Raw genomic sequence first — 18,105 nt, forward strand, 5'->3', positions numbered from 1 at the left:
TATTCATAGGTGTTTTGACATTAATTTGATTTCGTTGATCAACATGTCTATTTTGATGATAGAACCATGATGTTTTTATTACTCTAGTTCTGTAACAAAACATGCAATCTGGGATAGTGATTTCTCCAGCGTATTTTAGTATTGAGAATCTTCTTAAATCTATCCAAGATTTTTTTGTATTTCCATATGAACCTGAAAGGCTTTTTGATGCTGTTGTGGTTGTTTTTTAAATTTCTCTGAATTTTGATGGGAATTAAATTGAATCTATAGATTTCTTTTGATATATTTCAGTATATTTCCGCATCCAGAGGTAAATGCCTTTTAATATTTATATTGAATAATTATATATTGTTGAAATCCAAAATATTGATTAAACGTCTCTTTTCAAAATAGCTGAGGGATGATTGTCATCTAGTCTCCAGATCCAAGCCTGAAACACAGCAGTCTCAAACAGGTAAATTTTGTAAGTCACTTTCTCCTGATCAGTTTATTCTAATACATTTCAAATACACACAGTCTTCCTGATGCCAATTATATCTTGACTATAATGTTGGAAGGTTTTTTCATAAACAATGCCAACTCACTAGTGACATACATGCTTCAAAATTATTACATTGACAACATAAAACATTTAGAAATGTCAGCTCAGCTTCAATGTTTAATACTCATGTTAGACTGCCTTATCATTTCCAGTGTGCTATCTCTGTTTATTAGTGACTTGTAGAAGTCAATCATGAGACTAATGAGACTGCCCCAGTGTGTGACCATAATTTCCTGATCGATCTCACGATCTCCTACACACATAGCTATCTGTAAGGACAAGGCAGAAACTTATTTGAGCTCAGAGATTCTGATCTGGACTGGACAAACAGCAATATACAATATCTTCAGAAAAGAAAATCAATTTTTAGGTTGCTCTAGAACTCATAGTACACTGCTTCACTTCACTCATAGTGCACTGTAATTTAATTATAACGAATAGGAAATGCATTTAGAATTCTTATCTACAATCCATGTCAATAACACAGCATACACTATCATATAGTGGAGCAGTCATTGACAATCCCAAAGCTTACATAGGTATCTTGCCATAGGAAACTTGCAGCTTCATGTGGTCCCATTTATTAAGTGTGGGTCTTAGTGCCTGTTCTACAGGTGTCCTATTCAAAAAGTCTTTTCCTGTACCAATGAGTTCAAGCCTATTACACACTTTCTCTTCTGTTATATTCAGTGTCTCTGGTCTTATTTAGAGATCCTTGATTCATTTGGAATTAAGTTTTTATTTAGGGTAGTAAATACAGATCTCTGTGCAGTTTTCTGTCATGTGTGGAAGATGTTTTTTTACCCAGTGAATATTTCCGGTTTCTATATGAAAAATCATGTGTCCATTGGTGTGTGAACCTCCATTTGGTGTTCAGTTTGATTTCATTGATCAACATGTCTACTGTGATGCTAGAACCATGCTGTTTTTATTAGTCTACCTCTGTAACAAAACATGAACTCTAAGATAGTGGTTTCTCCATCCTCTTTTCATATTAAGTATCCTTTTTATCTCTATTCAGTGTTGTCTTTCATTATTTTGTTCTTTTTTTATTTAAAATTTTATTTTACATACCAATCACAGAGCCCCCTCACATCCCTCTTCCGACTCCCCTCCAGCATATGCCCAGCACCTCCTCCAAAAGTGTTAGGTCTCCCATGGGGAGTCAGAAAATCCTGGTACATTCAGTTGAGGCAGGATCAAGCACCTCCACACTGCAGCAAGGCTGAGCAAGGCATCCCACTCTAGGTAATGGGCTCCAGATTGCCAGCACATGCACCAGGTTTTGATCCTGATCCCATTACCAGGGGGCCTTCAAACAGACCAAGCTACACAACTGTCTCCCATATGCAGAGGGCCTAGCCAATCCCATGCTGGTTCCACAGCTGTTGGTCTAAAGTTCCTGAGTTCCTACAAACATGGTTTAGTTGTCTCTGTAGATTTCCCTACATAATCTTGACCCTGCCCCCCTTGCTCATAGAATCCTCTTCCCTCTCTTCTACTGGACTCCCAGAGCTCAGCCTGCTGCTTGGTTGTGGATCTCTGCAACTGCTTCCATCAATTACTGGATGAAGGCTCTATGATGACAGTTAGGGAATTCACTAATCTGAATACCAGGGTAGGCCAGTTCAGGCACCCTATCCCCTTTTGCCAGTCTTCTAATCTGGGGTCATCCTTGTGGATTCCTTGGAAATTTCCCTAGCACCAGGTTTCTCCCTTACCCCATAATGTCTCCCTCTATCAAGATATCTCTTTCATTGCTCTCCCACTCTGTCCCTCCCCCAGCTCAGCCATCCCATCATCCCCTCATGTTCTCATCCTCCATCCCATCCCCTTTATTGCCTCCCATCCCCACTTTACTCATGGAGATCTCCTCTGTTTCTCCTTCCCATGGCAATCCATGTGTCCCTCTTAGGCTCCTTGTTTCCTAGCTTCTTTGGAGCTGTGCGTTGTAGTCTGATTATTTTTTTTCTTTACATCTGGTATCCACTGATGAGTGATTACATATCATGTTTGTCTTTCTGAGCCTGGGTTACCTCACCACAGGAGTCTTGCCTGCTGGCCTACAACTGGGGCTGCAATGGGTGGGGGTAAGGGGGCTTGGGTTGTGCCTCTGAAGCAGGGTGACCGGCTGGTAGTACAGTAAGTCACCTCTTGGTCCAGTGGGAGCCAGCCAAATCTGTGTCTCAGGGAACAGCTATGGTCTTGGGGGATGGGTGGATTTGGGAGAGCAAGTGGGACTTGTAGATAACAGAGTCTTATGTGGAGTGGAGGTAGTTAGTTCTGCCTGCAGGAGACTTTCCAACTGGCCTGAAATTGGGGCTGTAATGGGTGGGGGAATGGGGGCATGGGTTGTGCCCCTGGGCCTAAGGCCTAGAGGCTGGGTGACTGGCTGGAAGAGCAATGACTCACCTCTTGGTTCAATTGGAGCTAGCAGAGTCTGTGTCTCAGGGAGCAGCTGAAGACTTGGTGCGGTGGGTAGACTTAGAGGGACAGAGCGGGACTTGTGATTAAAGGATCTGATGGGGTGGTGGGAATCAGACCTGCCTGCAGGAGTGTTGCCTGCTGGCCTGTAACTGCTCCTAGGAGAACAGGGACTCACCTCTTGGGCCAATCTGAGCTGGTGGAGTCTCTCCATTCTTTTGTTTGGTTTTTTATTTTTTTATTTTTATTTTTTTGTATTTCCATATGAACCTGAAAGGTGTTTAGACGCTGTTGTGGTAGGTTTTTCTTTTTTTCAATTTTTCTGACAAATTATATTAGAATTTTGATGGCTCTTGCACTGAATCTTTAAGTTACTTTGCTAAGTTTCAATACATTTGTGTCAGTTTTTGTCCTAAGCAGTAAAATAATGGGAGTTTATTATGAAAGAAGGGAATGAAATCTCATTGCCATCTGAAGCCTACATAAAGGTAGTTTTGGTGATCTCATTGTGCATGAGACTGACTCTACATTTTTCTCTTTCAGTGCGGGCTGAAAAATATCCACACCCAGAGGTAAATGCTTTTTAATATTAATATTGAATAATTACATCTTGATTGAAGTCCAAAATATTGATTAACTATCTCATTTCGAAATCCATTCAGCAGAGGGATTATTCTCATCGAATTTCCAAACCCAAGTCTGAAACACAGCAATCTCAAGCAGGTAAATTTTGTAAGTCACATTCTCCTGATCAAGGTATTTTAATAAATTTCAAAAGCACACAGTCTTCCTGATGCCAATTATACCTTGATGATGGTGATGATAGAATTTGACATACGCAATGCCATCTGATAGTGGCATACATGCTGGAAAATATATTACATTGGAAATATAAAATATTTGCAAAATAAGCTCAGCTTTAATGTTTAATACTCAGGATCTAAGGCCTTATCCTTTCCAGTGTGCAAACTCTCTGTTTATTAGTTACTTATAGAAGTCAATCGTGAGACTAATGAGATTTCTCCAATGTCTGACTATGATTTCTTGATGCCTAGGTCTCAGAATGAACACCTGTCGTACTCAAAGTTACCAGAAAGGGTAAAGCAAAAACATATGTGAACTCAGAGATTCTGTTCTGCACTGGACAGCCAGCAGTATACCACATCTTCAGGAAAGAAAATCAAGTTTTGTTTTGTTCTAGAACTTATAATGTATATCTTACCTTCATCTGTACAGCACTGTAATTTAGTAACAAGAAATAGGAAATGTATTTAGAATTCATATCTATAAGTTATTTCAATAACACTATCATATGGTGAAGTGATTATTTAAAATCCCATAACTGGTATACATATCTTGCCATAAAGAAGCTTTTAGCTTCATGTGGTCCCATTTATTAAATGTAGGTCTTAGTGCCTGTGCCACAGGTGTCCTATTCAGAAAGTTTTTTTCCTGTACCAGTCAGTTCAAGCCTATTACACACTTTGTCCTCTATCTTATTCAGGGTCTCTGGTCTTATTTTGAGATCCTTGATCCACTTGGAGTTGAGTTTTATTCAGGGTTAGAAATACAGTTCTCTGTGCATTCTTCTTGAAGCCATAAAGTTTGGTGAACACCATGTATTGAAGCTGTTTTTTTCCAGCGTGTCTTTCTAGTTGCTTTATCAAAAATAGTGTCCATAGGTGTGTGGACTTACGTTTGGTGTTCAGTTTGATTTCATTGATCAACATGTATACTGTGATGCTAAAACCATGATGTTTTTATTACTCTAGACCTGTAAAAGTCATGAAATCTGGGGTGGTGGCTTCTCCAACTCTTTTTGTATTGGGGTTTGTTTTACCTCTCTCCAGGGTTTTTTCTTTGTTCATTTGTTTTTATTTCTTTTTTTTTTTTTTTTTTTTTTGGTTTTTCGAGACAGGGTTTCTCTGTGTAGCTTTGCGCCTTTCCTGGAACTCGCTTTGGAGACCAGGCTGGCCTCAAACTCACAGAGATCTGCCTGGCTCTGCCTCCCGAGTGCTGGGATTAAAGGCGTGCGCCACCACCGCCCGGCTTGTTTTTATTTCTATGTGAAGCTGAAAGGCTTTTTCATGCTGGTGTGGTTTTTTTTTTTTCAATTTCTCTGACTAATTATGTTGTAGTTTTGATGAGGATTTCATTGAATCTATAGATTGCTTTTAGAATGTTTCAGTCATTTCTGTCAGCTGTTGTCCTAACCAGTAAACTAATAGGTATTTCTTTAGGAAGAAGGGAATAAGAACTCACTGCCATCCAAAGCCTATATGAAGTTACTTTTGTAGTTCCCATTGTGTAGGAGATTAATAAATTTATCCTTTTTCTTTTAGTGTGGGCTGAAAAATGTCCTCACCCAGAGGTAAATGACTTTTAATATTTATATTAAATAATTAATATTTATTGAATTCCAAAACATTAATTAAGTATCTCATTTGAAAATCCATTCAGCTGAGGGATTATTCACGTCCAATCTCCAAACCTGAGTCTCTACCACACCAATCTCAACCAGGTAAATTTCGTATGTCACATTCTTCCGATCAGTTTATTTTATTACATTTCAAATGCACACAGACTTCCTGATGCCCATTATAATTTGATGATGGTGATGATAGGGTTTGACATAAGCAATGCCATCTCATTAGTGGCAGACATGCTTCAAAAACATTCACAAGGACAATATGAATTATTAGTAAATGTAAGCACAGCTTCAATGCTTAATACTCAGGTTCACTCACCTTAACCTTTCCAGTGTGCAAATTCCCTGTTTATTAGTGACTTCTATAAGTCAATTATGAGACTAATGTGACTTCCCCAAAGTTTGAACATCATTTCTGGACACCTAGGTCTCAAAACACACACCTATAGTAAAGCTGCCTGAAAGGTCAGGGCAGAGACATGTTGAGCTCAGAGATTCTGTTCTGGGCTGGACAAACAGCAATATACCACCTCTTCAGAAAAGAAAATCAATTTTTGTGTTGTTTATAACTCATAGTGCACTGCCTTCCTCCATCTGCAGAGCATTGTAATTGATTTACAAGGAATAGGAATGGCATTTTAAATCCATATCTATAATCTATTTCAATAAATTAGGGTACACTCGCATACTGCAGTTCAGTCACTGAAAATCTCATTACTTATATGCACATCTTGTTTGCTTTTACACCTTTTCATTTCTCTGTACTCTATTGTCTGAAACTCATCTCTCTGTGTTTATATCAGTAAAGAAACCATGTCTGCAATGACTTACTTACTTTCAAAACTTAAAAGTCAAAACCTATCAGAATCACACAAAGTAATTAAAAGAAAACAGGAAACAAAAGCAAATGAGATCTTCAGATCTTAGAATAACCTTTAATATAGTTCCTACATGTCAAGGAGAAAAACGGATACAACTGTATCAAAGTGAGTTCAAGTTGAAGTCGAAAAGAAGAGTTTAAGCATTATCTTAAGCTAGGGTAGCTACAGCAATACCCATTTTTCTTGGGAAAAAAAAGGATGTACAGTACAGAATGACTCCATGTGATAAAGTGAGTCATAAAAGAGCAATTTGTCGGGCGGTGGTGCCTTTAGTCCCAGCACTTGGGAGGCAGAGGCAGGCAGATCTCTGTGAGTTCAACACCAGCCTGGTCTACAGAGTGAGTTCCAGGAAAGGCTCCAAAGCTACACAGAGAAACCCTGTCTCGAAAAAACAAACAAAAAAAAAAAAAAACGGAGCAGTTTCAGTGCAGAGCAAAAGCATGTTATCCTGTTCACAGAAAAATGTATGGTAAACCAAGTACCATTTGGGGGAAGTGAACAGTGAGTTACTCAAGTTACTCTTGCAAGGCAAGTATAGTTTACAGGATGAAAGTGTCATTTTCCACAGTTCCTTCATGTGTGGATGTAAGCATAAATGTCATTTATGAGCTTTATGACAAATCATATGAAGCATGTATGACTCAAAACTGGCCAATATGTAGTACCTGTCCAAGTGTTGATTTGTCTACAATTACAAGCTTTCTTGAGGATGTAAATATACACCTCTACAATGTGGTTAATTGAAATAACATATAAAAAATAAAACCGTAACTTTATATTATTTCTATTTTTATAGAGTATTATTTTGCCTAATAGTTCATATTTTTTATGTAAAAGATATAATATTTTCAGAAGAACTAGAAGAAGAAATAACAGAATTTGAAGTGAAAAATGAGAGAAGTTTGGATAAGAGTGCAGAAAATCAAGAATTTGTACGTAAAATTTAAATTTAAATTTCTCATTTCCTATTGTTTGCTTCAATGACTTTGCCATAGACCCACATGCTACATTTTAAACCACATTATTCAGTCAAAAAATTAATAATTGAGTAATAAAATGAAAGCACTTAATCTATTCTTAATTACAAAGCATTCTTAGAATCCCATGACATTGCTAAATATTTCCTTTGATGTATAATAAGTAAATTTCTGATCATTGTAATTGCTCTATTTTTAATGTATTTATACACCAGGGTAAAGACAAGACTCAATGTGAATATCATGGATCAGATTTGAAGTAACAATGCATTCTTTATATTCTAACTACCCTCTCTCCTGTGTACAACGTTTAAAGACTTTTAACCATTCTTCCAAGCTGCCTTCTAAATCACTTTATGGTGTCCTTTGCTGCACTGAAGATTTTTAGTTTCATGGGGTCCCATTTATTACTTTGGTAATTACTTGTTCATAGTGTCTGTACCAGTGACCTGCTCAGAAAGTATTTAGCTGTACCAAAGAATTAATCATTAATCTGTACCATTTGGGCCTTGTGTTGAGATACCTGGATCATTGGAAGCTGAGTTTTATGCAGGGTGAGAGATAAGGCTCTAACTTCATCCATCCACCTATAGTCCAATCTGTCCAATGTGACTGGCACCATTTGTTTTCTACAATGTGAATCGCTGGCCTCTTTTACAAAAATTAAGAGACTGCAGGACTGTGGGCTTATATGTGGGTCATTAGTTTTCTACCACCAATCAATGTTTGTTTGGGGGCCACTGCCATACTCTATTTATTATTTCAATTGGTTATAGTAACTTGAAATCTGGAATGGTGATGCTTCCATAAGTTTTTGTTTTTGTTCTTTTTAGTTTGCTTTGTTTTTGTTTCATGGTTCAAAATTGTTTCAGCTATTCTTGGTCTTTTGTGTTTCCATTTGGGATTTAAAATTTCTTTTTCATTTTCTATGAACATTGAACTGGAATTTTTTTTAATTAATTTTTTTTATTTTTATTTTGCAATACAATTCAGTTCTACATAGTAGCCACGGATTCCCTTGTTCTCCCCCCTCCTCTCCCCCTCACCTTCCCCCCAGCCCACCACCCTTTCCCACCTCCTCCAGGGAAAAGCCTTCCCTGCGGACTGAGATCAACCTGGTAGACTCAGTGCAGGTAGGTCCTGTCCCCTCCTCCCAGGGCGGGCCAAGTGATCCTGCATAGGCCACAGTGAACTGGAAATTTTATGTGGATCATGTGGTGTCCATAGATCGCTTTTATTAGGATGACCAGTTTCACAATATTAACCCTACAATAATGATCACAGAAGGTCTTTGCAAGTTATTGTAACACCTTCAGTTTCTTATTTTCACTTTCTTACTGCTTTCATTGTAAAAGTTTCACTTTTTGGTGACATTTTTCCTAATTCATTACACTTTGAGGTTATTTGGAATAGCATGGTTTTCTTGATTTTATTCTCAGTATGTGCAGTATTTTTAGGTAGGGTACTGATTTGGAGGCTCAGATTAAAACCATTTACTTTGCTAAATGTATTTATCAGCCATTGGAGTTTTCTGGGCAAAATATATTGTTTTATAGAAACATATTATTACAAATGAAAATATTTTCACCTCTTGGTTCCTTTCTTGTATCTTCTCTTGTCTTACTCTTCTAGTTAAGACTTCTAGTACTTATTGAACAGAAGAAGAAAGCATGGTCATCCTTGTCAGGTTCCTGATTTTAGAAGGAATGATTTGAGTGTTAACAATATGTTAGTTGTGTGTTTTCTTTTTATTGGCTTTATTTTGCAGAAATATGTCCCTTTCATTCTTAGACTCTCTGAGATTTTTATCATAAAGTGACGATCTATATTGTCAAGACCCTTTCTGTATCTAATGACATAATCATGTGCTATTTGTCCTTGAGTCTGTTTCTATAATGGATGGTATGAAAGTGCTCTCCTCTAAATTGAATTCATTAGATAAGTTCTTCCTATTTTATTGGTTTGTGCCCTCAATTCAGTTATTTCCTGCAGTCTACTCCTCTTGGTGTGCTTGTTGCAGAGCTTTCAGGTGTTCTCTTAAGTCTCTAAAATGAGATCTCTCAAAATTCATTATGAAGGCAGTTGGTGCTATGAACTTTCCTTTTAACAACCCTTGCAATGTGTTCCATACATGTGAATATGTTGTGCATTCACTTTTATTGAATTTGAGGAAGTCTTTAATTTCTTTCTTATCTCTGCCTTGACCCAGTGGTAATTCACTAGAGAGTTGTTCTGTTTCCATGAATTTTTAGACTTTCTCTTGTATCTGTTGTTGTTGAAATTCAACTTTAATCCATGCGGTTTGATAGGATGCAGGGGGTGTGTTTCAATTTATTTGTATCTGACAAAACTTGCTTTGTGACTGAATATGTTGTCAATTTGGAGAGTGTTCCATGAGGTTCTGAGAAATGTCTTCATTTGTATTTGGATGAAATGGTCTCAGGAGCTCTGTTGGGTCAATGTGATTCATAATGTCTATTAGCTCCAGTATTTGATTGGAATAGAATCAAAGACTCAGTGGTATATCCATAAATGTATGGATATTGAATTTCAACCAAGAAGCCAAAATAATACAATGGAAAAAAGATAATACAATTTCAATAAATGGTGCTGCTATAACTGAATGTTGACATGTAGAAGAATGCAAATAGATTCCTATGTATCATTCTGCACAAAATTCAAGTTCAGGTGGATGAAAGACCTCAACATAAACCTAGATACACTGAACCTGATAAAAGAGAAATTGGGAAATAATCTTGAATCCATTGGCACATGAGACAACTTTTTGAATAGAATACCAGTAGAGCAGACACAAAGGTCAATAATTAGCAAATGGAGCCTCAAGAAACTGAAAATCTTTTCTAAGGCAAAGGACACCATCAATGGAAAAAATGACAGCCTACAGAATGAGATAAGATCTTCACCAACCTCGCTTCTAAAAGAGAAAATAGTTCCAAAATATATAAACAAACACTCAGGAAATTACACATCAAAAAACCAAATAACTCGATTAAAAATGGGATACAGATCTAATCAGAGAATTCTCCATAGAAGAATCTCAAATGGCCAAGAAACAGTTACAATAGAGTCCATCTTACACCTATCAAGATGGCTAAGACCTAAAACCAAAGTGACAGCTCATGATGGAAAGGATGTGGAGCAATAGGAACACTTCTCTCTTGGTGGTGGAAGGGGAAACTTGTACAACCACTTTGGACATCACTATGGAGATTTCTCAAAAAATTGAGAATCCATCTATCTCCAGACACAGCTCTAACAATCTTGGGTATATATAGGCACGCTTAATCATACCACAAGGACTCTTACACAACTGTGATCAGAGTTCCTTTTTTCATAACAGACCAGACCTCAATACAAGCTAGATGTCCAACAACACAAGAAAGGATATAGAAAATGTGGTACATTTACATAATGGAGTATTACTCATCTGTTAAAAAACTGACATCATTAAACTGGCATGCCATGTTGATATGCAATGCTTTGTTGATACTCATGGAAAATTTGCCCTTTCTTAAACAAAAGGGAGGAGGAGTTGATGGGGGGTGGGAACAGAAAGTGAATGGAGGTGAGGTGAAAGGCTGGTGAAGAGAGGGCAGAAACTGTGGTTAGGATGTAAAACAAACAAACAAAAAATAAATAAATAAAAGAATCCAAAACAAACAAAAACCAAAATCAAACCAAAAAAACAAAAAGGAAAGAAAATTGCAGGCAAATGTGTGAAACTGGAAAAAATCATCCTGAGTGAGGTACCCAGAACCAGAATACAAACTTGATTTTGCCCTAGCTCAATTGTCATCAGACAGGCTTCACCCAACACCTGAAGGAAACAGATGCAGAGAACTGCAGCCTAAATTTAGGCCTAGCCTGGGGGAATCCTGCTGAAGAATAGGAGGAAGGATTATAGGAGTCAGAGGGGTCAAGGACATCACATGAAAACCCACAGAATCCACTAACCTGGGCTCATAGGAGCTCATTGAGACTGAAATGACATCCAGAGTGCCTTCATGGACTGACCTAGGCCCTCTGCATATAAGTGGGAGTTGGGTAGATCTTCCTTCTTGTAGTACTCTTAAAAGTGAAAGCAGAAGTTTTCTCTAATTGTTTTGTTGGCTTTAGGGATCTATTCTTCATACTTGGGTCCCTTGCCCAGCCTTAAAGCAAGCATTTGTGCTTAGACTTACTGGAACTTGTTATGCCATGTTTTGTTGATATTCATGGGAAGCCTGCCTTTTTATGAATAGAAACTGAGTAGTGCATTGGGGACAGTATAGGGAGAGACACAGGAAGTAGAGGTGGGGTGGAAAGCTGTGGTTGGGATGTGAAATAAATAAATAAATTTAAAATAAAACCAAAAAGTTGTAATTCACATGTCGTGAATATTTACTATATGCTGTGATATTAAGCCCTGGATATTACAGATCAGGGGAGCAACCAACATCCTTTACAAGAGCCTTTGAACAGAGATTCAAAATTACTCAATAAAAGAACTTTCAAAGCTAAAATAGACACACACCAAAAAGATGATCTTCTGTGGGATATGTTCTGTATGGCAAATGTGTTGCTCTGATTGGTTGGTAAATAAAACACTGATTGGTCAGTAGTCAGGCAGGAGGAAGTATAGGCAGGACAAGGAGGAAAATAAAGCTGGGAATTGGAAGGCTGAGTCAGAGATGCTGCCAGCCACCAGGATGGCAAACAGCATGTGAAGATGCCAGTAAGCCACAAGCCACGTGGCAAGGTACAGATTTATAGAAATGGATTTATTTAAGCTGTAAGACAGTTAGCAAGAAGCCTGGTATGGCCATACAGCTTGTAAGCAATATAAGTCTCTGTGTTTACTTGGTTGGGTCTTAGCATCTGTAGGACTGGCAGGTGAGAGAGATTTGTCCTGACTGTGGGCCAGGCAGGAAAACTCTAGGTACAATGATCCACCATGAACAAGTTGTTTTTATCTCAGAGATGCAGAGATGGTTTGAAATACACAAGTCAACAGATTTAACAAAGCACAGAAACAGACTTAGACAAAATATCACCAAATCTTCTCAATACATGTAGATAAGGCCCTTGCCAAAATCCAATATTCCATCATGATAACAGACCAGAGAGTTTAAGACAAGAAGGAAAATACCTCAACACAATAACAATTATATAAGGGGAAACTCAGAGCCAACATCATCCTCAATGGAAGAAAACATGAGTGCATCGAGGTGATAAGAGACAGGTTTGTCTATCATCTTGAATCCTTTACAATGTTCTGCTCAATCTATTAGCTGGAGCAATAAATCCTGAGAACAAAATTAAAGGGAGACAAATAGGAGAATAGAAATCAATACTGTTTGTATTAGTTATGGTTTCTATTGCGGGGAAGAGATACCATGACCATGGCTACTCCTATTAGGGAAACATTTCATTGGGATGGATTCCTGTTTCACAGGTTTTGCCGACCATCATCATGGTGGGACATGGCAGCATGCAGGCAGACATGGTCCTGGATAAGGAGCTGAGAGTTCTCATCCTGATCAGCAAGCAGTAAAAGAGCCTGTGTCTACTCTGGGTGTAACTTGAGCACAGGAGACCTCAAATGGCCCACACAGAGACAAACTTCCCCCAAAAAGGTCACACCACCACCAACAAGGACAAACCTTCTGAGAGTGACACTTCCTATAAGCTTATGGGCCCCACTTGCATTCAAAGTACCCCACTGTCCAAAGAAATTGTAGGCAATTCTTTATTTTATAAATATCCTCCAAATTCATTTGGGAATATAAATAGCATTAACAGTTCTTATATAAAAGTAGTTGCTTTTGTTTTGTTAATATTGGCATCAGGTCAAATCCTCTGAATGTGTTTCCTTTTTTCTTTGTACCTCTTACATAGTGAAGTGCCATGAAAAATGAAGGATAGATTTAAACATTACTGCACACAATAGATTTGCTATTAAAATGTCTTTGTCTTCAATATATACTACCTAGAATTTCAAGTATAAGTATCATAAAATTAGGATTTCAAGTATATTCTTAGAAATCAAATAAGACCTTTCTAACATATGTCACCAATACTCCTTTTGATAGAGTGTGTCTGACCCTAATGGACCCTAGGAATTTTCCACAAAAGCTCCCAACTCAGCCAATATGGACAATGATGCAGAAAAAAATGTAATAATGCATCAGGAGAGAAGTAAGTACTACATTTTAAAATATACTTGTTCTATAGAATGATTGTGTATAGAATAGAACACTATCTGTAATAGACAGACAACTACGCATATAGGAAGCAAAAGGATTAGTAGAATGGTAATATCACACACATTATCATATCTAAGCAACAGATAAGATTTTGTTTGTCAAAGACGGAGTCTTTGCTCCCACCTCTCAGGTGTCCATATTTCATTTGCTTTATCTTCAGAAATATATGAGATCAATCTGAATATATAAGTGAAGGGAACTCCCATACAGTAGGGGCTGCTTCCTAAACCTCTGTTCAGAGAAAAACCACACCCAGACACCTGTTTTGGAGAGAGAACCTTTATTAAGCAGAGAAGATAAGTTAAATTTTTCCACTTCAGTTTGTACTTAATTCAAACTATTGCTTGGGAAAATGAAAATAAATATTTTCTCATCCCTAATGTGTCTTCATTATAGCCATGGACAGCTTTTCCCCTAAATGTTCATTGTACTTTGATTAGTGAAATATGTGCACTTCTTAACAGCATCTGTCATGGAAGACCAAGAGCATGCCTCAGAAGAACAGAAGCAGCACAGTGCTAGAAAAACTAAGCGACCATTTGTAAGTATATACTTCAGTTTACATTGCACATTTATGCTGTTTCCACAGTAATGTTCCATAGGTCAAATAAGGTTAAATTTAGTACGTCTTCTAGAATTAATACATAGAACGTAAATGTTTCTTTAAGTATTCTTATTATTTATTCTTTGAAAACTACATTCACCACTGACTCCTTCCATCTTGTGCTGGAGGAACTCATCATTCTTCTTCTCCTCCTTCTCCTAATCCTCCTCCTCCTCCTTCTTCTTCTTCTTTGTTTAATGTCTCCTAAAATTAATTTTTGTTTTTGTTTTTGTTTTCTGAGACAGTGTTTCTCTGTGTAGCTTTGCAACTTTCCTGGATCTCACTCTGTAGACCAGGCTGGCCTCGAACTCACAGAGATCCGCCTGGCTCTGCCTCCTGAGTGCTGGGATTAAAGGTGTGTGCCACCACATCCCGGCTCTTAAAATTACTCTTAATAGCCCACTGAGTCAAAGTAGGGCTGGCAATCTGTGAATGTGTATGAAGACACCTCCTGGGACATGAGCAATCTGTCCTAAGCCACAGCCCACAGATAAATTAATCTCCTCCTTTCACAACCAGCCATGGCCAATTGTTCCTCATCTAGTGCTGAGGCCTTGAGAGGTGTTTCATCATTCATGCTGGCATCTTGACTAGATTGAGCTTGTGCAAGTCTAGTGTAAGACACAGCTGTTCTGAGTTGATCTGTGCATCCGTTATGCCATGTCACCCAAAGAACATTTTAGTGTACTTATCTCCAGATTCAAACTCTTACATTGTTTTCAAACCATTCTTCCTCATTGTTTCTTGAGCTTTCAGTAGTAGAAGGTCAATGCAAATGACCCATCTGCAGATGAACCTTCACACTGGCTTATCCTTATCATGTTAACTAGTTAATAATAACATTAACCATTACCCTCTGAAAAAAATATCATATGACCAACAATGAGAGCAGAACAAATCTATGGGTATATAACATAAATAATAATAGCACTAGTTGATTCTCCTGAACTAGCTTATGACTATTCCAGACATAAGCATTTGACAAGGTTTACAGCATCAGACATTTAATCCATTGCTTGGTGCAGGTCTCCCATCCATTCCTAACAAGGTTGGTTATTTACATAAATACCACCCAACCATTGTGGACAGCTTGCCTGGCAGGTCACTGTTGTCATAGGAAAGGTCCAAGACTGGATAGACTCTTGATGTATTTCATGACCAGTGACTGGAACTCCAACTTTTATTATGATGAAAGGCAGAAATTCCTTGTCTGCTAGAGATTGAATTCTAAATGCCCTGCAACCAGACTGTGTGGTATCTTCAACAAAGAGTCTTATCATTTAGTTATGACAAACAACCAGAATGTGTAGAAATAGATTGTTATTTGGGATGACATGGAGGCCTACTTGACAGACAACTCAAAAGGAGGTATGCTGTCCCTTGTTTTGGAGTTTCAATGTAAATCTCATGTCTTATGAGATAAGTCAACACATTCCAGGTACCTCTGAACAAACTCTTTTTAGTATGTCTTTTAAACTATTTGACAAACTAGTTGCTTTTACAAGCCTTCATACAGCCTTATTTATGGTCAGTTACACCTTAGTCCCTGCTCTGACTTATTCTTCTACTTTCATTGCCACTTAAACCTTAGCCCAGAGTACTTATTGCTTCAGTGTTATTTCTTGTCACCTGTGTTCTACCTCCCCTTAAATTATATTTTACTTAATTTGCAAGATCTCGGTTCCTATAAGGCTTTTTTCATAGACCTTCATTTTTAATTGGCACTCATCCTTCTGTCCTTTATCCTCCAATTCTTCCATGATTGAAACTGTCAACATCCAGTATTCTCCTTCTCTGATTTAATTTTACATATATTTTGCTATCTCCCTTTCAATGGGTCCATCTACAATAGACCATGTCTAATTTCTAGGTTTCCTCGTGTTCAATCCTATTTGAACATACAAAAGTCTAATATCTACACATGAGGACAGCATATCACATTTGCTTTTTTAATCCTAGCTGTCCTCATTGAGTAAAACTTCTTCTAGTTCTATTAATTTACTTGGAATTTTTACTATTTCATTTTTCTTTACATTGAGGAATATTCCATTGTGTGTATATACCACATTTTCCTTATCCATTCATCTGCTGATGGCTATCAAGGTTGATTCTATATCCTATGGCAGGTGAGTGGGATTCTTTCATTGATTTTTATTCAGTTTGTCATCACTGATTTTGGTGTTAAATTTGCGAAATGCTAATTTGTTGTAGTGTTTATCAGCTGTAAGACTTTTTGTGGAGCCTCAACCCTTTTACAGCTGATAAAATTCTACCATCTTTAAGTAGGGCCATTCTGAATTCTCTTACACTTTGTATGCTTTAATATACTTCTTACTTTATTGGGTCTGTCTAGAACTTCAGCTCTTTATTAAAAAGTATAGAGACATTAAACAATGATTGCCTTTTTTCTCATCATAATTTTAAATTAATATTTTTTTCTCCAATTTAGAAGATGTAGACTGTAGGCTTGTTGTTTATTGCTTGTATAATTGTGACATGTTCTCTACCTAAACCTAGCCTCTCCTTAACTTTTATCACTAATTTCCACATGTTCAGTTGTTCAAATGTTCAATGACCAAGTTGTTTTTATCTCAGAGATGCAGAGATGGTTTGAAATACACAAGTCAACAGATTTAACAAAGCACAGAAACATACTTAGACAAAAAGTCACCAAATCTTCTCAATACATGTAGATAAGTCCCTTGCCAAAATCCAATGTTCCATCATGATAATAATCCAGAGAGTGTAAGAAAAGGAGCATATCTCAACACAATAAAAATTATATAATGGGAAACTCACATCCAACGTCTTCTTCAATGGAAGAAAACATGAGTGCATTGAGGTGATAAGAGAGAGGTTTGTCTATCATCTTGAATCCTTTCCAATGTTGTGCTCAATCTATTAGCTGGAGCAATAAATCAGGAGAACAAAATTAAAGGGAGACAAATAGGAGAATAGAAATCAATACTGTTTGTATTAGTTATGGTTTCTATTGCGGGGAAGAGATACCATGACCATGGCTACTCCTATTAGGGAAACATTTCATTGGGATGGATTCCTGTTTCACAGGTTTTGCCGACCATCATCATGGTGGGACATGGCAGCATGCAGGCAGACATGGTCCTGGATAAGGAGCTGAGAGCCTGTGTCTACTCTGGGTGTAACTTGAGCACAGGAGACCTCAAATGGCCCACACAGAGACAAACTTCCCCCAACAAGGTCACACCACCACCAACAAGGCCAAACCTTCTGAGAGTGACACTTCCTATAAGCTTATGGGTCCCATTTGCATTCAAAGTACCCCACTGTCCAAAGAAATTTTCCTGATAATAGGGTAGGTATTCTTTATTTTATAAATATCCTCCAAATTCATTTGGGAATATAAATAGCATTAACAGTTCTTATATAAAAGTAGTTGCTTTTGTTTTGTTAATATTGTGCATCAGGTCAAATCCTCTGAATGTGTTTCCTTTTTTCTTTGTACCTCTTACATAGTGAAGTGCCATGAAAAATGAAGGATAGATTTAAACATTACTGTGCACAATAGATTTGCTATTAAAATGTCTTTGTCTTCAATATATACTACCTAGAATTTCAAGTACAAGTATCATAAAATTAGGAATTCAAGTATATTCTTAGAAATCAAATAAGACCTTTCTAACATATGTTACCAATACTCCTTTTGATAGAGTGTGTCTGACCCTAATGGACCCCAGGAATTTTCCACAAAAGCTCCCAACTCAGCCAATATGGACAATGATGCAGAAAAAAATGTAATAATGCATCAGGAGAGAAGTAGGTACTACATTTTAAAATATACTTGTTCTATAGAATGATTGTGTATAGAACAGAACACTATCTGTAATGGTCAGACAACTACACATATAGGAAGCAAAAGGATTAGTAGAATGGTAATAACACACACATTATCAAATCTGAGCAACAGATAAGATTTTGTTTGTCAAAGACGGAGTCCTTGCTCCC

At 37.4% G+C, this 18,105-nt stretch overlaps 1 long non-coding RNA gene across 1 annotated transcript; it reads left to right on the top strand.

The window, feature by feature from the left end:
- The first annotated feature begins 391 nt into the window (after window positions 1–391).
- LOC128120204 (uncharacterized) lies at window positions 392–5,489 on the top strand. The gene is made up of 4 exons (XR_008221802.1): window positions 392–454; window positions 3,628–3,688; window positions 5,308–5,336; window positions 5,426–5,489. It is a non-coding gene; the product is annotated as an uncharacterized LOC128120204 (long non-coding RNA).
- The last annotated feature ends 12,616 nt before the right edge of the window (window positions 5,490–18,105 follow it).

This window comes from Peromyscus californicus, unplaced genomic scaffold, assembly GCF_007827085.1.
Source record: "Peromyscus californicus insignis strain IS unplaced genomic scaffold, ASM782708v3 Scaffold_28__1_contigs__length_665956, whole genome shotgun sequence".
NCBI lineage: Eukaryota > Metazoa > Chordata > Mammalia > Rodentia > Cricetidae > Peromyscus > Peromyscus californicus.